The sequence below is a fragment of the Micrasema longulum genome, unplaced genomic scaffold, assembly GCF_059751315.1.
Source record: "Micrasema longulum isolate JH-2025_06_02 unplaced genomic scaffold, ASM5975131v1 h1tg000113l, whole genome shotgun sequence".
In the NCBI taxonomy this organism is placed as follows: Eukaryota; Metazoa; Arthropoda; class Insecta; order Trichoptera; family Brachycentridae; genus Micrasema; species Micrasema longulum.
In genome coordinates this window covers 282,956-306,412 of record NW_028277319.1, presented here as the reverse complement: position 1 = coordinate 306,412, position 23,457 = coordinate 282,956, and the positions used below count along the sequence as shown (strand labels likewise).

The 23,457-nt window shown below is 31.4% G+C and overlaps 1 protein-coding gene across 1 annotated transcript in view; it reads left to right on the top strand.

Annotated features, from left to right (window-relative positions):
- LOC148284521 (protein Wnt-10a-like) overlaps window positions 1–23,457 on the top strand; it is a 52,845-nt gene that overhangs the window by 8,567 nt on the left and 20,821 nt on the right. The gene's annotated exons all lie outside the window — the stretch shown is intronic.

The following is a 23,457-nucleotide window of genomic DNA, read 5'->3' as shown; positions in this document are numbered from 1 at the left end:
GTCACTTAGACCAGCCAATAAAAGGTCTTCATATTACCTTCAATAAAAAAACTCCATTAACGTTTCATTATTTATTTATTTGTTGTACATACGGCCTAAGCCAATTACAACAGTTACATGAAGAAACATATTTACAAGAAACTGAACAAAAAGAACATAAAACTATGTAGCAAAGACAAACAGGGGCAATCAAATAATGGAATACAATATGTTCATCAACACTATAAACATATAAGACTTCGAGCTAAACCATGTCAATCCATCTTCATCCCACACTGTTTTAGTGGCGAAGGGATCTACGAAAAGCCGGAAGATCTATCCCAAAAAATTCCAAGTTTTGTGGCGAATTGACCAATCTACACGTCGTGCACATTTGGGCATAAAAACAAAAGTCGCTCTTAGAAGATTGCTCTTAATCGGGTTGTGGTCCTGTGGCTAGTGTCTCGGACTCACGGACCGTGGTTCTGTGGTTCGAATCCCACTCTATCCCAACTCGATTCCATTTTCTAATAGTGAGTTATTTACAACTCGTTGAAAATGGCCCTCAAAATGAAATATTTGGGTAAATTATAAGAACAAAAATATTTATTTTTAAAAAATAAAAAAAAAGATTTAATAAGTAGCAGATTTTGACTTCTAATGACATGGTTGAGAACATGAAAAGAAATTGATTGCAACAGAGATGGGACATCACTTATAGCATTAAGTATTTTGAAAATGCATATAGAGTCCATCTCAGTTTTACGTTTCTCCAATGAAGACAGATCTGGTAGATTTTGCATCTTTGTACTGAAAGAAAGTAATCAGGAAGTACGTAATATGCATTTCATTAGATTGAGGAAAAGAGGAAATCAAATTCATCACTGACTGATTTCGATCTCTAGTGACATAGTTGTAATATGTGACATTATAATATGTTAATCTTGATCTAAGGGGTAAAATCCAGATCTTTTCCACAAAAATTTGGACTAATCAAAAATATTACTAATTGTTTATTATGACAAAATTTTGCGTAATCGACTTATGGAAAGACAAATGCCATTATTTCCAATCAATAAGCAAATGAAATCATAGACATATGAAGGAAGTTAGAACAGCGGGGGGCTTAAGTTGCAATAGTCTCGGGACCTAAGTACCCGAAGCGAATGAAGGAGCGTACCTAATTGACAGGTGACATTCCTAGAGGTGGGTACCTTACTATCCTGGCATCTTGTACCAGATTTGGGCCATTACTGGGCCCTTTCTTCTCATCTTCTCTGATTATGGCCCTAGAAAGGACCATTCAGTCAATATGTGTTGATGGAATAAAGCACCGGGAGATCCGAGACGTTTTTAGCAAACAAATAGTGATGAAAATAAATAAAACCACTATAAACAAAAAAAAATCCCCAGTTTTGTAAAAAAAAAAAAAATCTTTGCTGTAAAAAAAAAAACAAAAAAAAGAAGTCAAATTAGTTTAACAATTATTTTTTTCTGAATATGGAAAAAAAAATATTTATTATTCTCGGTAAGCAATAACGGATTTAAAGATACCTAAAAAACCCCTCATACACGCAATTGAATGTAGTTATGCAGAAAGCAGCCAGTCCACAATTTCGAAAAAATTCGATATTTATTTTATCGGGAACAGTAAGGTCAATTTTGTTCTGCTAAAAACCGCCAGACCGCTTTCATACAAAAAAACTGTAATAATCAATTTCTAAAAATGGTGTCTATCACAAAAACGGCATTTCTCAATTTTCAAAAAACCTAAGAAAAAAAAAAATCAAAAAATCTAAGGGTACTTTAAAAATCATTTAAACTGGTAAAATACATAATTAGATTCTTGTTTATAGTACAAAAAAAAATGTATTCATTGTTTATCATTTGTCAAAAACATTCCAACGTTGCGTGGAGTATTTCCATAAAGGTGCTATTATTTCAGTTTCACTTTTCTATGGCTGGCTAGTTTTTGCATATCTTCGTTCAATTATTATACTGCCGTCAAAAACAAAAAAAAGGTTTTTTAACAAAAATCACAAAATGAGTCGAATATGATGTAGCGTTCTATAAGAAATTTCGAACCATTTGATAAACAGCAATGAACTCGGTTGAAATCACACAGTCTTGAGAAAAAACATTTTTTTTACTTTTGTGTTTTCACCGGGAATCGAACATGGAACCTTCCGAGCCTGAGTCAAGCGTCTTAACCACTAAACCATGGAAGCTACGAAGTTTTTAGTGTCTTTCTCAATATTTGTGTTGTATTAAATGTTTTGATTACTTTTTATGATTTTGAAACTCGCGTGCATAAATAATACTGGCCTAGGCCCTAGGTATATTCGTTCTGTATGTTTCTGTAGGTGTCGTTAGTATTTTTTTATTGTATCAAAAATTAACTCATTATCATAGGTTATTAAGTAAAGTCAATGACCAATCCTTATTATTTACTATAGTATTTTTAATGAGTCAGCCTCATGATTTGCGAAGCGCGTTTGCCCACCATGCAAGAGGTCTCGGATTTAATTCGCGACATGGATGACAAGAAATATTTATTTAAAGGAGTGTTTTTATGCCTAAATATTTTATGGTCCTTGGACTGGCAACTTAAGGATAATCTTAGCTTCATGAAACAAAAAATGTACAAAAAGAATGTAAAAAATTGTGTACCAATGCAGTATTCTATGTACCATTAGGTACGAAAGGGGAATAATGATGTTAAAAGCATTTTTTAAAGCAATTCTTCCGATTATTGTTTTATTCAAAGATTGTATTAAATACCGAAAATACTTGAAAAAGGCAGTGTTATGAAAAACCGATAATTTAGAAAATTAACATTTTAGATTTAAAGTTATATTTTATTCACCCTGTGCTGATTTTAATATAGATTTTTCACCCCAGAAACTTTAAATTAAAAGATGTCAACACGTAAAGGTTTGCCATTGGTCACACTGAGTTCCGGGGGTGTCGTCACACGTCACACCTGATTACTGGCAGCCATTGTTGGTACACCCTTTGTGGTAGAACAATCCAAAAATCTGACAAGAAAGACCAGCCCTATAGACAATAATGATTAGCACTACGTGACGCTATTTCACTCCACACTGTTTCTTATTGGACGTGTTTAAATATATTTAAAAAAAAAATACATAAATAACATATTGACTGATGTTCTTGACAAAAACTAGATACGTACATACATTCTTTAATCTGATTGAAATATTTTTTGTTTTTTTTTTTTAATAGGTTTTAGCTTTGACCGTGCATTCACTTTATTAGATAACAATGCTTGTACAAAAGTACCAAGATAACAGGATAACATAAATAGATACAGTGAAATAAACATGAGTGTATGTATGTGTGTGTATATATATTTAAATATATATATATATATATATATATTATCAAAATGTGTATACGAATAAGTTTATATTTTATTTGTCTGTGCTCTCTATTAATTTGTTAACTATTATTATATATTAGAATGTAATTGCCTAGCTTGGAACGGGGCATGTACCCTTGTTAGCTGGGCAAAGTGAACGTCAAATTGTATTTTGATAAAAGGTGAAAATTAATAAATAAATACTAAATTAAGCTTCTCGCTAATATCCGTAATTGTTTTATAGGTCCTCCCGGATACACAAATCTGGTGACTATCAAAAAGAATTTCAAGGCTTTTAAAAAGTTTTGTCATTTCGGTGAATTGATCATGTCCAAACAACTTCACCCCAGTCAGTGAGGAATTTAATTTCCTCTTTTCCTCAATCTAGTGAAATGCATATTTTGTACTTCCTGATTACTTTCTTTCAGTACAAAGATGCAAAGTCTACCAGATCCGTCTTCATTGGAGAAACGTAGAACTGAGATGGACCTTATATGTATTTTCAATACTTAATGCTATAAGTGATGTCCCATCTCTGTTGCAATCAAATTCTTTTCATGTTCCCAAGCATGTCACCAGAAGTCAAAATCTGCTATTTATTAAATCTTCTAAGAGCAACTTTTGTTTTTATACCCCAAGGTTCAGAATGTGTCGATTAGTCAATTCGTCAGACGACTTGGAATTCTTTGAGATAGATCTTCCAGCTTTTTGTATATCTCTTCGCCACTAAAACAGCGTGAGATGAAGATGGATTGTCTTCTATGTCTTTCGTTTTAATGAATAAATTGTATACCATAATTTTATTGCCCTTGTTTGTCTTTGGTATATAGTTTTATGTTTTTTTTGTTCGGTTTCTTGTATTTATGTTTCTTCGTGTAACTGTTATAATTGGCTTAAGCTGTATATATAATAAATATAAATAAAAAATAAAAAATTACAAAGAGTTCCTTCGAGAAGCTTTTCTCGTTCGGCAACAAGCAATTTACCGTGTACGTGAGTACTGCCAAGGAGACTTAAGTCCTCAGATTCGATGTGCCGTATTTAATGGGCAAGTTGTCATCAGATGGGTTAAGTGATCACTTTACACAATGTGTAACATTAACTATTTTACCTGTATCTTATTTTTTTTTACTCTAAATTTATTTTTCATGTGTATTAGTTTTCTACAGAAAAGAAAGCATTGAGAAAGCTAGACACCTATTGTTTAAAAAGATTAAGTTTTTACAGACCTGAAATCTTTACATCGGATTTTTTTCAAAAAGTTTTGTTCTGATTTTTTACTAACCTTTCTTTTTTATGCCAGATGATTTTTATTTCGTCAACATGAAAGTCAACTACCTTAGGCAGAATTATAATTGTTACACAGTATGATAGATCATAAGCTCTGTAAATGCTGAGAAATCCATATTCTCAACAGCTTCATCACTGCTGAAAAATATTCAATACTATATGAATCCCGCAATGAAAAAAAAAACAGAATTCGTCGACAAAGATTTGGACATACAGAAAATATTGTTGAAATCGAGGCTAAAATGATAGTGGAAACATAATAAGCGTTCTTAAACGACATAATTGTATATTATATTACTTTGTCTAAGTATTTACCGATTCGTTTCATCAAAACTATCAAGTAGGAGTATCACATCATGATTTTCCATGTAATGTAAAGGTCCCTACTTCATATAACTCGGAGCCTCTTAAAAGCACCATCTGAAGCAGCAATGATCTTAATAAGAGGCTACACTAAACCAAACTAACAGTTGTTTAGAAGCACAGTGAGGATCGTACATTATAAATAAATATATCGGACACTTTTTTTTTTATTTCACATTTATATATCAACGAGTATATATTTATTTCAATATAAACATTTCAATGTGCGTACGGATAAGTATGGGGAAATTCTCACGTATGTACATAACAAATCTAGCTGTTTTTTTTTACATTTCTTTTATTTTTATTTTAAGGAAGCCAATGAGAATATTCATTATTTTTCTTTTTTTTTTATTTGTTAATAGACTATTAAACTAATCAAAAAAAATCATTTTTATCGTATTATCAGCGCCATGATTTTTTAAGTTTTGTATTTCTGAAATAACTCCGCTTGTGACGTCAGAAGTTCTCTTCCGCTTAATCTCGATCAGTTCTGCCCATCGGTTTATTGACGGCAAGCAAACCGGAAAACTTCCGTAACTCTCTAATCATTGGTTGGTTCATATAAACTAATGACGTCTTTTGAAGTAGTTCGTTTTTATTAAAACATTCTTCATTATTTTTCTCGTACATTTTCAATAAACTTTGCCTGACAATTTAATGCTTCAATTTTTACCGTGCGCAAGAAAACATTTATTGTATTCAATATCCCGTAAAGGCTGAAGTTCCTTGCTGAATCTTTTTCTTTATTATTTTGTTCAAATCAATAAATTCAAACTGTACATGGCGTTTTTCCAACAATACAATAATTGGAGATTTTTAATAGTTGCCCTCCATTTTTATAAGCCGTGATTGACATTTCAACAAGAGAATTAACGCTGACAAGAAATCAGCAAACAGACGCCATGAAGCAAGTAACATGTCCCATAAACACGGAAAGAAAAACTTCAGCAGTCCTTTTAAACATAAACGGCTCATCAATGTATGGCGGTGTTAAGGATGAATTTGTGTTCACAATAAACGAAGTGTGAATATTTCCCCTTGTTAACATATTTATTAAAATTAACTATTGTAGGTAACTCATATATATTGAATTTGACATATTATATCACAGACAATTAGGACTAAAAATTCTCCCGATGCGCTAATGTCCACTGCCGCCTGACTTACTATCATCACTATGTCAGTTCAGAGGGTGAGTCACGCATTTTCTGTACGTAAACTATAAAATAATTAAATTATCCAAAATACTGATTACCTAGAACGGATGTAAGTTACTTACAGTTAGGGAAATAGAAGATGACCTGAACTCCCCACTCAGAAGTAAAAGGAAAACTATAGGCAACAACTGGAAAAGCAGAAGCACTCTTAGGTATCTTAGGTACCACGAGTAGTTCATCACTGGAGATCAGTTCAGACATGAAGTAGTTCAGCAGTAGATCATTAATTAGTCAGTTTATCAGTTTTATTCGAACAGTAATTCAGAAGTTGACAGTTCCCGATTCTCGACATCACACTCGCGCTCCCTTATTGATTATGTATTATATTATTAAACATGTAATAAAAACAAATCGAAACATCATCGTCGTTATTCTTCTGTCATCTCCAACTGGGGTGGGGGTTCATTTTCCAATGGCTTAATTATTAAAAGATTTATCATAATAATGTTTTATGAGAATATTAGAGATATTTTTTTTTTTAAATAAGTAATTTGCACAGGAAGTTTCTTAAATAATATGCTTTCGTTTGTTTTGCATACATAAAAAATCTTGGAATTTCCATTTAAACTTTAAAACCTTGTATAATATTCGACGTTCGCTGTATTTTGAACGTAAACACAAGTTTGGATGAATAAGACGCGGGATAAAAAATATATCAATAATTAAAAATCATTATCAATTCATGAAGAGCTGAGTGCAAAATAGAATGAATAGGGTTGTCAACTTTGTTTTGTTTTGAATTTAATAAAATAAATAAAATATTGTTTTACAGTCGAATTTTAACAAAAAAACCTGGTGTATTTTTTATGCAAAAAAAAAATTTAAAACAGTTTTCCATCTTATCAAAACTTTTATTTATTATCTAATTCAACAATGAAAAAAATGAATAGTTTAAAAATCCTTTTTTTTGTTCTGTTTTTGGAAATGTATCCACTACACACCTATAGAAGCACGTTTCTGAGATATTTTTTTTTCTTATAAATTATTTAAATTTAATTTTAGTTTTTTATAATTATATTTATGTATGTTTTTTTTAAATTGTTAAAAAAAAAGTATTACCGTTCTTTTAAATTTTGGCAGTAATTTTCAACGATTTTTAAATACCTCACCATTAGAAAATGGATATTAAAATGGTGTAAAGGGATTCGCAACTCAGACCTTTGATCCGCGAATCCGCAACACTAGCCTCGGGACCACAACCCGATTCAAAGTATGTCGATTTAATAGGTAAACATTTTTATACTCAAATAAATTGTACGGTTTTCTTCTGATTAGAACTTTAAGTAAAGTAAAGTATTTCAAATTTAATCACATTTTTGTTAATCGAAATCTATTTATTATAATAAAATTTTTCAACAAAAATGTTGGCACAGATAATCATTTATCAATCTCCTTAGTTAAGTTTTGTTTTAAATATCCAAAAACGTGTTAATTTTTTGCATTATTTTCAATTGATTTTTTTTTTTGTATTAGATTTATAATAATTTATTACAATAAGTGTACATACCTATATACAATTATTTCCAATTAATGATAAAAAGATAGGGCGCTGATAAAACCGATTAATTAATTAATAAGTAACCCTGATTCCAATACGATATTCGTGGACCACCAGCTGAGAGGATGAGACGAGGTTGTTACTCGTGATGAGAAACCTGATGCAGGGAATTCTTACTGTATATTTTATAATTATAGTAGGAATTACCACATACTGAATATATTAACAAACAAAAACCATGTCAATATTTTTAACATATATTCTTTCCGTCTTTCAATATTGTTGTAGGGTACTAAAGTTTAAGATCTTTTCTAAAAATAAAAAACATTAAGGACTTATAAATGTTCAAATCGCTCTCACGACGAATTCAGATCGATAGATTTCAAAGTTTCACCCTCTCGTTATTTTTTTTTGTTAATGTTATGTATAGACTAAAACGAACTTCGCTTATGATTGTCACTAATTTGATTGTTGTGAGAGTAAGAGTAACATAGACAAACTCCCAAAATCATCTGATCTCAAACGATGCATTTTTTCTCATGGAGCTACCTCAAATCTTGCGTATACAATAAATCGTCTTCAACAATAAGTGCCCTACTGGAAAATATCCGATAAATCCAAATCTCTGCAAGCGAGTTTTTGCCAATGTGAGGTCTTTGTTGCAAACACTCTTGTAATCACAAGAGTGTTTGCAACAAAATAGACAGCATGTAGGTCGAGTTATTTTCAATACACAAATCTGCATTATTTTTTATTATTAAAATAAATTCTTTGCAGTTAATATTTTATTTTCATTGTCAAATCTGCCCGCGGACACTCTGTATATTTTTTTTCCATTCCACAAAGGTATCCAATTCATACCATCCCACATCGATTACTCATAAATGATTGTTTTGAAATGTCCCAATTAGTCAAATAAAAAAAAAACAATAAATAAAAATGAAGTATTGCGTAAAACAATAACTCTAAAATAATATCAATTTTTATAAAGTTTTAAATTTATTGCAAGAGATAGGGAAAACATTATTGAGAAGAGAATATGGAAGTATAGGCATTTACAGGGCTCATGATCTGTGCATACATCCACCACCACCATTACCTTACCGCACCTAATGGTGCATAGGGCACGGCATTGGTACACCAATCCCAGCGTCTCTTGATCATTTTTTTGTTACATGATAGTAAGGTGATCAGTCTTACGCTTTAGATGCCAGTTCATGGACAATGAAATATTCTAGTAAAAAACTTTTTTATTAAAAGTATTTCATGTCAAGAATGTCAGGAATCGAACCCGAGGCCTTTTGCATAGTAGACAAACGCGATAACCACTACACTTCAAGGCCGACTAAACATATGTATGCATAAATTTTAACATGTATATGTGTGTGTGAATATAAATATATTTACTCGTGTGTTTTTTTTTAATAAAAAATTAAATATTTGCATTTTTATTATTTACCCAAATATTTCGATTTTAGTAGCCATTTTCAACGAGTTGAAAATAACTCACTGTTAGAAAATGGGAATCAAGTTGGGGTAGTGGGGTTCAAACTTCCTATATTGGCTCTGATCCGTAAGTCCGCAGCACTAGCCACGGGACCTCAACCCGATTGCGTATGTACGTACATGTATGTTAACCAATGCATTTCACGTGCTTCGACTCAGCACGGATTTTATAGCGAGTCGGGACAAGTTCACAGGGATAGGTCGTTCCTGGTTATGGCACTATAAGCTGTGCCTCTGAACTCAATAAATATATTAAATGTTTTTTTTTTTTTTTTTAATTATCGCTTTGGAATTAAAGCCCACAAAACTACCAACAGCAACCCGCTTTAAAAAAATATATGTTACATGTACTATGTACATACACAAACAATCAATCCATTGCTTTTAATCAATACCCATTTAACAACGTAAATTTAATTATAAGAGTCATTTAGTATGCTCCAAATCTTTTTCGATGCAAAAAGTTGGCGCCCAAAAATGAATAATTGAAAACCAAATGTATGTAGCATTTTCGCGTGCCTGTTCTCGCTACGAGTCCTTAGTATGCGCGTCTTGTTACACGAAACCATTTAACTGGTTCGATCTTGTTAGCGATAAACCTGATTTGGGGTATGTTTATTTTTACGAATGAATTGAGTAATTGACCGACCTCTTAAAACAATACGATACTTTGTGATATTAACAGAGTTGTGCGCACTTTATTGGTTCATTTTTTTTCCCGGGATGGAAAACATTAAGCGAACAAGGCAGCTCAATTACTATTAATATATAAAGCATTAACTTTTCATTCAAACATTTTATTAAATGTTTGTGAATAATTAAATGTACCACAAAAAAGTCAGTAAGTGAATAAATATCCAATTATTTATTAACATTTAATATCTCAATTGCATTAAATTATTTTTCATAATTGAAATTAACTGCAACAGAGAGGGGGAATACATTTTTGAGAATTTATTTATTTATTTACTTAAAATTACATTTGTATACATATTCACTAACAAATTATGGGTGTTTAGAATGTGCCTGTGTTAAGCCATACAATTAACAACCATAGAATACAAAGTAAATTAAAATAATTAATAATACATATGTATGATATTATACAATATAGAAATATCAACCCAAATAAAAGAAATAATAATTAATTCTTTTAATAAGAATTATATGTGCTACGATATTAAAAATAAATCATATTAATTACTTAACATGCATAACCAATAAAATATAAATCATAAATATGATGTTACAAACATAAACCAGTACATAAAATAAAAATTTCATTAAAGTTAGTAGAATATAGTACAAAAACATAATTGTTATAATAATTTGGATATGGTGTATTAAGTGTAAATTAACTAAAATAATTCAAGGCATTTACAGAGCTTATGATCTGTCATTGGCAGGTTTAAGCGTCCACTTTACACGCTGTGTAACATTCACTTACGTTTGAACATTTGGATTTCCTCAACTCTTCGATTTGTTGACTTTTGTAAAGTAAAACATCTAATACCTTTATTAAGGAATCGTTGATGTACAAACATAGACAGAATTGTGAATGTTTTACACTGTTTAAAACGGCCATTAAAACCATGAAATGACAGATCATAAGTCCTGTAAATGTCTAGACTTCCATATTCTCTCAAACATGTTTTCCTTCTCTATTGCAATAAATTTTAATATTGATAACTCTGAAGGGAGAGAAATCCAGCTGTGTCTACAAACATTTGGCATAGTAAAAATATTGTTTATTTTTCACAATTGTGTATTCACTGGACTGAGACACTGGATTAGTATTCCAATTGCAGTATATCTTAATAATTTCATGCATGAAGACACGATGATCTATTATACGCTTCTGATTCAATTCAGGGACTATGAAGTACTGCTGTGAATGGGCATGATAAAAAAAAAAAAAAAATCACGTAAAGCCTGCGGGGAATCAAACCCGAGACCTCGAGCATGGCAGGCAAATGACTAACCAGTGATAAGTACACTACAAGTCCACCTAATCTCTACTGGATCTTCCTTTTTAAGACTTTGAACTCCATGGGACTTAATGTCCTGTGTTGAGATGGGACGAGCAATTAGTTGACACAGACACATGAGTGTGTAATTAATTGTTTAAATAAACAGTTATTTTCAAATGTCAATATATTTTGTTATAAACCATAAATTTCCTAGTAATAAAATCTTTAAAAAATTTGCACCAAATTTTTGGCGAATATATGTTTTATTGGTCTCAATTATTACTGTTCTGTTTTTTATGAACAATTTTTACTTGTTGATTTGACAAATTGTTATTCTAATGGCCAATTGTGAAATTTCACATCACGGCAATAATCCACACGGCACGACCAAATAACTGGGCGGATTGACATTTACTTTATTTTAATTACACAATGGCATATTTTTTAATCATTTCTTTTTTAAAGTTATGTATGAAAACATTTCTCCGCAGTATCCATATTGATTTTGAAAATACAATTAATTGTTAAAAAAATAAATCTATTTCAAACATTTTAGTCGGTAATCGTAGGGTAACGAGGGTAGCTACTGAATAAAATGTATATACATACAATAATCTAATAAATGTTAATCGACCTTAATTTGATCATGCCGCTCCGTGTGGAATCGGACGATACGTGTGAAATGATTTAGTTAATTTGTATTTACTATTGGTTAGTTTCACGTAAACATGCATAAACGCATAAACGTAAACATATAAAGGCCAGTTATCAATCACAATTTCACTCACGGAAACACAAAATTAAAAAAACTATGGATCCAGTGGCTTTTGAAGAATTTTACGTTCTAAAAATTCAATTACAGTTTTAGAAAAAATTTACCATCCAGGAAAACATTTCATCAAATCGATGCTTTGTTCTTTTTATTCGACATAACTTCTTTATTATTTAGAACTTCATCATATTGGTTATGGTAATAAATTTTGTTCTTCAAAAGTTTCGCATTTGAAAAACTATGCCTATAAAATTTCTATCCCATTTGAGCGCGTTTTAACTACAAATTCACACACATAATATTCAGAGAAAAAGGATTCGTGTAAACAAGAATTTAGGACCTGTCACAGTACCACATTCCTTGGAATCGAAAAACGCTCTCGAATTCAATTGCCCCGTAATTTACATTATCAATTTTGGAACCATTTCATATCCTTACATAGGATGACCATTGTTTTACTAACTCAGTACATAAATAAAGATGTATTAGTATTTTCTTTTATTGTCAGTGTTATTCTCATTGTGAATTAACGAATCGTACGCTTTAGGTCCCAGCCAGTATATGTATCATATTACATATTTTCATTTTATTGCTTTACCTGGTACAAATGCCTTTTGTAAACATATGTATATTTTATTTAGTTATCAAAAGCATACAAAAATTAACATATAAATTATCAAGTTTTACTGAACTGCATAAAATGCAGTTCTTCAGCAGGTGCTTATAGTTAAGTTCTAATATATATATATATAATCTTATCTCTTAAATTCTATTAACATATAAAAACTCTTATTACTATGGAAAAAAAAATATGTACGAGTACATTGAAAATAAAAGATTGTCTAAATAAAAAAGAAATACACAAAAAAAACTTTAAGACAAAAAAACACGTTCCAAAAGACAGATTCTCGGCAGAAGTCTTTCTCTTGAGCCAGATAAGTTTTTTTAATTTTTTATATTTAATGGAAGCATATTATACATTTTTGCTAAAGCGTACTCTAGTGTTCTTTACCCGTATTTATTATCAAATTTAGGGAGAGCTAGTCCATCTACACTAGTGAACCGAGTATTATATACATGCTCAGATTTATTTCTATATTCAGATAGAGACGCATGCTGAGAAACCAGCTTGGACCATAATAAAGCTCTAACGGATAAAATATTTATGGATTTTTGCAATAAGGATATTGAAATATGACGTCGCTGACAGTGCATTTTTTTTTCAGTTAATAATTTAATCATTGAATTTTGTAAGTTCTGTACAAGTTGTATGTTTGTATTACTGGAAAAAGCCCATGAGGTTAAAGCGGATCTTATAATTGATTCTGAAAGTGACAAATAAATTATTCTTAAAGTACTATCAGGGACATAATATTTCAATATATACATTTTACCAACTATTGATCTAAGTCTATTACACGATTTTTGTACATGAGCATCCTTTTTAAAATGGCAATCGATAGTTAATCCTAAATATACATACTCACTAATATTTTCTAATATATCACTTTTTTATAACTCAAAAGTGTTCTATTACACAGCAAAATACAAAAAAAATATTTTTGAAAAAAACGTATTTGAATATGATAAAATCGATAATTGGAAGATCTAACTACTTTTGATCCCGAAAAAACATATCATTCCATAGGAAAAGTTATCGATAATCGACACAATTAATTAATTACCCAAGATGTATGGGAGCGAAGTATGGATTTGGAAAAACAGGGATGAAAGTAGGCTGAATGCTATCGAAATGCGATTTCTCAGGCGAATGTGTGGTAAAACTATGTACGATAGATGCACAAATGTTGAGATCCGTACATTATGTAAGGCTGAGACAAGCCTTATCGACAAAATCAAGAAAGGAGCTCTGCGCTGGTTTGGACATGTAGAACGAATGGACAGCGAGAGAACGGCAAAGAATATTTACAATGCGAATGTTGATGGATGCAGAAATAGAGGAAGACCGAGAAAGACATGGCATGACCAAATCCAACAAATACTTAAAGATGGACATGTCAAAAGACGGAATAATCGGCGCGCGTGCATGAGAAGATGTATGAATGTAGAGGAGGCGAGATCTGTGTGCAAAGATAGAGTGTTGTGGCGTTCTATCCTCTCTGGCTACCCTTATGGGGAAACGGCGTGATGGTTTGTTTGTTTTGTATAATTTCTCCCTAATCCTATGTAAGTAAAGCCGTGGGTAAAAGCTAATCAGAAATAAAACCTCGCATCTAGAATCAACAACATCAACATGTAACACCAAATCATTTTTAAAAAAAGATTCTTCAAAAAATACTGAAAGCAGTACTGTAGGATTTTGTAGGTTGTTGATTTGGGGGCTCCTACATCAGTTGAACTGATCAGAACTGAACTATGCTAAACTTCTTCATGTCTGAAATGAACTCTACTACTGATCTACTGAGTGTACCGCTGCGTTAATTCTTGTGTGGCTGTGAAGTCACACTAGCCTACATACTTTTTTAAAATTATTTCCTAAAAGTCGTAAATAACTTGTGCTGGAAAAATGGAAGGATTTGAGATAGGGATTGAGCCTCTGACCTTTGGTCTGTGAGTTCAAAATACTACCACGGGACCACAACACTGTTCAAACGATCAATACGATACTTATCGAGAATTCTCTCTTATTTTTTTAAATTACATGAATTAAATGACCAATGTTTGCGCAAAACAGATTCAGTCGGCTATTGACAGTGATGGGGGACGCACGCATATAAAATGAGCGGCGTATTTATGATTTTTAATGTAGTATCTATAATAGGGATAATTTAATAATATTTTTATAAATTATGGAAAAAGAGTTATTAAACAATATGTTTCAATGTTTTTTTTTTACATGTCTGAACATTATAATATTCCGTCTTTCGGTTGTGGTAATACGATGTCACATCACCGCACACAAAGGATTTTTTACCACAGCCTTTTAAGAGTTAAGACGATAGTATATCAGGCGACAGTGATATTGCTTTCCGGGTGAGCCCCACAGTACTATTGTTTTGTCGTTTTGTAGCAGGTACTTTTTGACGATTAGCGTGTGGTCGCCCCTTCTGGGAGCGCGCTTTATTCGGTGCATTTGTAATCGGCGCATGATCGGGAATTCGGTACTGCGATCAGATTCTTCCAATCTCCAACTTTTTGTCCAACTGACCGTTTAGGAGCTGCCTTCGGATCGACCCTCAATCGATCAAATCATCCGGCAATCGATCAAATCCGACGAGATCAATAAATTGCGGCGGACATATCGAATTGTAAATTATGAATTTGTCAATTGAGAAATCGTTGTCTTCTCGATTTTATCAGAAATTGTCGCGTGGAGTTATGCTGTGAAGTCAGCTACCACCGGAGTAGCCATGACGGTACAAGACATGAAGAATATTGTTATTTGATTTATAAAAAATACACTCACATTAAATTCGAAGATTCATTAACTACAATGTTTAGGATTTTATATTCGTAAAATGGGGTCTTTTCGTGTTTTTTTATTATTTTTGTTTTTCAACAAGTCAAAAATCGCGATGGTAGCAGTATCAATGTTTTACACGTGCGAAGTCAGATAATTTATCCATAAAGGTTTAAAATATACATATTTTAAATTACCCGAAACGAGACGTTTCGCGTCCTGTGGGACAAACGGCACGTATGACGTTTTGGCGTCAAACTTGTACGCAATGCTTAATAGAAGCAAAGTCGGCGATCACAACGCGTGACGTCAAAATGACTACTGCAAGTCGTTTTGTACGGGCTCATTTTAAAACTTGAAAATTATAAATTAAAACTTATTTTGAATACATTAATAGTTATATCATTAAAATCGCAAAAATCGACTCTGAATATACATTATAATTTTAACGTTATTCCCAACAATAACAACAACAACAACAAATCATCAAGCCGTTTCCTCGTTAGGGTAGGCAGAGAGAAAAGAACGCCACATTACTATATCTTTGCGTACAGGTCTCGCTTTCTCTACATTCATACATCTTCTCATGCACGCGCGCCGTTTCCGACTTTTGACATGTCCAACTTCAAGTGTTTGTTAGATTTGGTCACGCCATGTCTTTCTCGGTGTTCCTCTATTTCTGCATCCATCAACATTCGCATTGTAAATATTCTTAGTCGTTCTTTTGCGGTCCATTCGCTCTACAATGCTTATCTCAGCCTTACATAATTTGTGCCTTATATTATTCCCGACTTGAGAAAATACCCTACTCGATTTACTTTATAAAACTAAAAATAACCCTCTAAGCTTTATATTGTGATCAAGGCCCTGGTGTTTGATTATTACAAGTTGTACCTGAAAAAAAAAATGACTTTACGTTTTAAGGAATTATAAATAAAATTTCTGCAATTCATCTCAATTTTTACATAATTTGATAATCTATTTTTACCTCCCCACAACCTACACATTTTAAAATCAAGTGAATAATTATTTTTTTAACCATAATGACACCAAAGCAATCAGATGTTCAGATTATCTACAATTATTTTGTCTTTTTTTTTTTTTAAGACAGCCCAATAAGTTTAAAACAAAGCATTATTGATTCAACTAACCGCTAAAAGAAGCATACACAATTTAAAAAATATTTTCGAACGTTGCCTAGTAGGTAAAATAATTCATCCGGATGAATCTTACCCAAGAAAGAAAAGTTTAGGCCCTTTTTCTTCACAAAAGTCAACAGATGTAAGAGTTAGGGAAATGTATATGTTTAAACAAAGGCAGAATGGTAAATATACAGTATGTAAAGTGACCACTTAAACCAGCTAGTGACAGGTCATAAGCCGTGTAAATGTCTAGATTTCTATATTACCCTCCCAAAAATGTTTTCCCTCCCTTTCGCAAAAAAAAAAAAGACAATCCCTTCAGAAAAAAAACGGAATTCGTCTGCAAAGTTTTGGACATACCTAAAATATGATTACTGAAAATCAACGGTTTTAAAGAAGTAGAAGAGTTCTGGTCACACAAAATTAAAATACACATTTGGTCATGATATTCACAATTACAATACGCGTTACTCGAAGAATCTTCATGTGTCTAAGTTTCGCTCAACAAAGTTCGACAGAAGGTCTCAAATATTGGCCATTCCAAATTTGATAAACTGCCCGATGAGCTAAAACACGAAAAGTCAAATAAAAAGTCCAAAAGCGTCGCAATTAAAAAGCATTACTTAAATCTTTTTTATAGTGATAGCTATCAATGTAATAATTTCTGTACCTCAGGTAGACGGATGCAAATCCAGAATTTAATGAAATGACATTTCGATATTCGTATCTAGTTTATGACCATGTCCATTGATTTTGAAGAAATGCACGTCTTATAATGAAAGAACCAATGTATTGACATACTAAAAAAACAAATAAATGTTATAAGTTATTAGAAATCACTTAGAGAAAGTAAATTCTTTAGGCTTGTGTTGAACATTTGACGTTTGGATTTGCATCCGTCTGTCTCTGAGGTACAGATTTATATAAATGGTGTAAAGTACTGTATTTTATGTTTCTTATATTTGTGTTATTACTATTTCGGATGTATGATATTATGTATTGTTACAAAAAAAAAGTCTTTATATGTTCTGTTCCAAATGAGTTTTTTTAATAACTCCTGGGAGTATAATATGTACCATATGTATTATTATTAATAAAAATATATATTTCTTAATTTTTTTAAATTAAAGTATGGGTAGCAAATAGTTGAATGTTCATAAAATATTTTCCGTTGTCTAACTTGGAAGCAATCGAATATGTCTATTTCAGGACCACGATTATAAACTCTATCTTTATCGGTACATATCAAGACGGTATAAAATTAAATCTGTATTTTTGTACTAAAATGTGTATATTTGTATTAAAATTTAAGATATCTTTATCGATAATCTGTAACCGAACATGATTAGAAAACAAATTGTATGCATATCCTATTTTTCATACACCAAACTTGAATGTAGAAAACGTGAATGGTAGTGTATTTCGTGATTTCTTAATCCAGCCGATGGCATATCATAAGCTTTGTAAAGGCCTAGATTTCCTTATTCTCAGCAGCTTCAAACTCTGTTGAAAAAATATCTAAAAAATTATTATGTATTTACTATGGAAATCATACAGTCTTTTTAACAAAATTAATGTATAAGAAAACGATTTTAAAAAGTAAGACCAATTACAGATTTCACATTAATTTATTATAAATACAGAAGGAGAAGGGAAAAATTTAATACAAAAAAAGAAATATACAAATTAAATAAAAAGCACATAAAAGGGAGAAGACATGGTATGATTCCAACTCTACCTTCCTACCCTCTCTCTCTGCTTTCATGAACATTTATATTTATTTCTTAACCAACAATAATTCATTAGATACTGGTATTAGATGTATTTAAAAGTAAAAGTTAAAAGATAAAATATGCTTTCATTTTGCGGGCGTCTGTCTTTTGTGTCTTGAATGAGTTCTTAGCATTTGCGAAAATCTAAGAACTTAGACAGGTAATATACTCGTGCATACTTGCAGTCAGATTCCTACTAAAGTTATATCCTCAAATGCGCTACACCTACCATGCACCAACTAAAGTAATTATTTACTCTGCTTTACAACTTTCAAGTCACAATGAATTGCGTCAGGGATAAAAAATAAGAAATTATAAAATATGTTACGTAACTTTTTCTAACAAGCAGTTTCTTTAAAATTATACAACGCATCTCAACAGAGATGAAGGAAATGACCATTGATAGATTTGGCAACCCAGGTAAAGAAATTATGGAAGAATTTCAGAGTGAAAATTCTTGATGGAAGTTCATTGTAATTTATTATAGAAATAAAAGACGAGTGATACTTTATTTCGCTAAACAAAATCCGATAGATAAAAATAAAAATAAACAATATATAAACTAATTAGAAATACAATTATAAAAATTTATTAGTGAACCTGAAACACTTTGTTAAGGATCCTTAAGACAAAAAATGATTTAATTTAATTTACTCTCATTTCCTTTTGAATTCTCTATCCTTATTTTCTATTTTGTATAAATACATTGAATTTCTTAGTAAAAATACCAGTCTCGAAGATGTCGCGAAAACGATGAAACCGGTCACTGAGTATTCCAAATTTGTGATTTAAATATCACTCGTCTTTTATTTATATAATAAATTATAAAAGAATGTGAACACCTACGAATTGAAAGGGGTGAAAGAAATCTCTGATTAGCTGGTTTAAGTGAAAACTTTAAATATTGTGTAACATTCACCATTCTGCCTAACGTTTGTGATTTCCACATCACTGCTATTTTCAGAAGTTGTATTATATGCTTTTGTCCAGGCGGATGAAGAATACATTTCTATTTGTGAAATATAATCCATATAGATGATCCCCTTTCCGTACCCAGTGGTGCATAGAGCGCTGCCTTGGTAAACCGAATGCAGCGTAGTTTGATCATTTGTTACATGAAGGTAAGATGATCAGTCTTACGCTTCAGGTGCCAGTCCAGGAAATATGAAATATAATTCAAAAATAATCTTTAAAGTCAATATTTAACTTCCACCCTGCCAGGATCGAACCCATGACCCCAAGAATGTGATTATCTCTACTCTATTTTCTTATTCGGGACTTTTACCTGATAGCAGCCGTTGAGCTAAAATACTCGTCCACGGTTCTCTGGATTTATTTTACTCACAGAACTGTATTCTTCGTTCGCCGTTTTTGCTTGAATGCTATATTTTTCTGATGTATATTAAGATTTCCCTAATATAAACAACACTGCTTACATAATTTATTTTTAATGCGTTGGAAAGCTTTACAATGCTTTAAGTTTCGCACTATTTTTTTATTTTATTTTATGAATTAAGGGGTCAAATAATAATGTCTACAATATCTTAGTAATATTGTTAATTGAATCGGCATTCACTTCGTAACACTTCATTATAAATTATTATGAAAATAAAACTTTGTTATTAGTGTTACACAATTTTTTATCACTCAAGAGTTTTATATCACCCGTCGATGGGAGGAAAGCTCTCCTGAAACTGTAGTAGTGTTCTTGTAAATAAATAAAATTTGTGTAACACTAATAACGAAGTTTTATTTTCATAATAATTTATCTAAGTAATTATTAGATACGTTAATAGTTGTAAGACTACTAAGTCGGCGACGTCTAAAAGCTTTTGACCTCTGAATTCGCATCGCCAATTCCTACCGATATAAAAAGCCACTGCGGTGAAAAAATATTCTGTAAGATGGCAGATTTAAGATTGGTTTCATCTGCCTGAGACGAAACTGTCGCTTAACAACATTCGCGTCCGTAAATTAAGTAAACTCACGTACAAAATGTCGCGGGGCATATAAGGCCTCGGAAGGCAACAATAAACATTTCGTGGACATGCGTGGCGCTTTATATGGCTCAGTGGGGCTCAGTGGGGCTCCGTGCTTTATAGTGCAACGAGTGGGTGGACATAAATCTCCCAGCTGTCTCGGAGCCCGCAACTCGCAGCTACTCTTTACTCCTGCCTCGCTATGTACTCCGGGTAATCGTATGAGAAAATAAGCCAAATTCTTCGACCATTCAATGGTCCGCGTCACTTGATAACGTCAATTCCGTCATCGTCGTTTTCCTATCCGCTCCCCGTGGTGCATAAGGCACAACATCAGAACAACTTATGTAACGTATGGAAGTTATCTACAAGTTTTTATAAAGTATTATCAAATTTCCTCTACGAAAATGTGTTTATTTATTTATTTCGAAACCGGTTCAATTATAGGTAACCGACGAAGGTGCGTTAAATTTTTATAGATGTAGACATTTTCATACAGAAAATTATATTTTACTTCAAAGACAGTTGAAAGTAACTATGGTTAATAACTCTGAAAATAACTTCCCATCAACGACAACGTAATATTGAAAATTAAAACGATCTTAGAAACAAATACTTCGTCAAATTAAACTACTCGTCGGATTTATCCCCACTCGGTTTCTTTTTAAAGGAGTTTTTTCTGTGCGTAGCTATCAAGTTGATGACACTATTGTCCTTGAAATAGCTTGATTAAAAGACAGCTGCCAAACTAATGTCACTAGTGATGGGAAATTACTGATAAGTGATGTACCGATGAAATCGATTTTATCAGTTTTTTCGTGCAAACATGAATCTCAGTTTCCGAAAATTGATATAAAAACGCAAAAACAAGCCTTTTATAGTGTGTTTAAGACAATTATTTACTAAAAAATAAGACAAAATACTTTTTTTCATGAAAAACAACAAATGAACTATTTTTCATTGGATCGATTTACATTGATCAATTTGTCCCATCTCAAACATTTTTGCAAAATGATGTAACCTTGAAAGAACGTCGTTATTAATTAGGTTTATTTTAGATTCAAAGCTGAATTTTATATAATTGTGTTGATTTATATGCCAAGTATTATATTAAAAAAATAAGTTAACATGCCAGATACGAATATTTTTTTGTGTGTCAGTATAAATCACTCCTTAAACGTCACTACAAAGTTATGACGTCACTTTTGCTGACAACTGTAATTCTAATCAAGCTATATTTTAAGGACTATAGTCCAGGATTTTGGTTTTATTTCACACACAGAACCAACTTACGTAAATTCATGCAAAAAAATAGGAAGAAATATTGTTCCGTAAATGAAACGCTTCAAAAATTATATAATACTCTATCTGCAGTAAAAACACTTAAAAATATCTTTCAAATAAAACATTGTTTATCATCATAAATATGTTTAGTAATTTTGATCGCGTATCACACATGAGATTTTTTGTATGATATCCTGTTAGTTTACGTCCGAAGTGATTGATGATCTTGCTTGTCACCTGAACTACACACGCGACAAGTTTGTTTCCTACCATCTATTGTGTTTACCTCCTCTAGTTTTCTGGTCTCCTGGTATCTAATAATTGATCAGATTGACGAGGCCACTTAACCGTTTGATTGATCGACTATTATTTTCTTTTTTACTCATATTAAATACCATACTAACAATGCAATATCTGTAGATGGCGAACGATTTGGTACATTTGCTAAGATAAAATAGCGGGAAAAGAAGAGTAGGTACTTCAATTATCTTATTGACTTTTTGATGGATTATTATTACTCGTATTATTTAGCTATTATCAACCTTTATGACTCCCCGTTTTCAATTCATGAAAAGTCACAATTAAAAAAAATAGTAATGGTGTAGTCTAATCTATTTTTTAATTTCATTTAACTCTTGTATAAATGCTTTTTAAAATAACTAAACCATTTTAAAGTAATGTTGTACAAAGTGTTTTGCTTATTTTTTTTAGTGAATTGATATTACATTCATATATAAACTAATATGTTGATTTATTTTCAATAATTTATAAATTCACATTATTACAATAAATATAATAAGTTTTTTTTTTAATCAAATGCTCTAGCTTTTTACGTTCAAAGTTGTAAAAATCGCACTATTTACTTACTTTATTTATAAAAAAAAACACATTTTTCGAAATCCGTATTTTAAAAAAAATCTAGATTTTTTATTTCAAAATCAAATTGAAACTACAAACTAAAGACTTTCACCAGAATCATAAGACTTAACATATTACATTATAATAATGTATAGCATAGGAACGATATACGGTGCATTTGGTGTACAAATGCAATGCTCTATGCACCTCTACATGCGGGTAGGCAAATGTTGAATAAAATATGAATTGAAGAACTGGTGTTCTTAAATGAAACTTAATTTTGCATCTACTTTAAAGAGGATACAAATTATTATTCAACTTTAAAATAAATAAAATAATTGTTATTTTTCAGTATTTGTAAGATTTGATTCAAATCAAAATACAAATGAACAGCTAGCAATTAATTATTATAAATTATACTATTAATATATCTAATTGAAATATTCAGATAATTCAATAAGAAACGTCGCGTCGTCTCATAGAACGATCAATTAAATAACAAATCATGACACAACCCCTTCACCATATTCTCCACAATATACGATATCTCCATGTTATGATAAAGCAGTCTAATTTGTCATCTTCTGATCGATAGCTGACTACAACAAAAACCTATCTGTCAGATGCTGTGGAACAAAATATCTGACAATACATATATCAACGTTTACACACAACGTTTATCCGGGGGATTGTGAAGGAGCCGTGACCGACGTTGACGGATTATTGCGTCGTACTTTAAAAAAATCTGATTTAAAAATTATTTTTAAAAAAGGGAAGGACTGTTAAGTTTAATCCAGTTTGATTTATTTATTGATTTTCGATTACTGTAAAACTTAATTTTCTAACAATACGTTTTGCACTACTTACATTAAACTATGTTTCCTGTATTTATTTAATGAAAGTGTGCGCCGTTAAATAAATAATATATAATCACATTATTAGATTGATGAATTTGTACGCTAACACTACTTTACAACTTTATGGGAGAGTGGTATCAAATGCCATTTAAAATAGATATTGC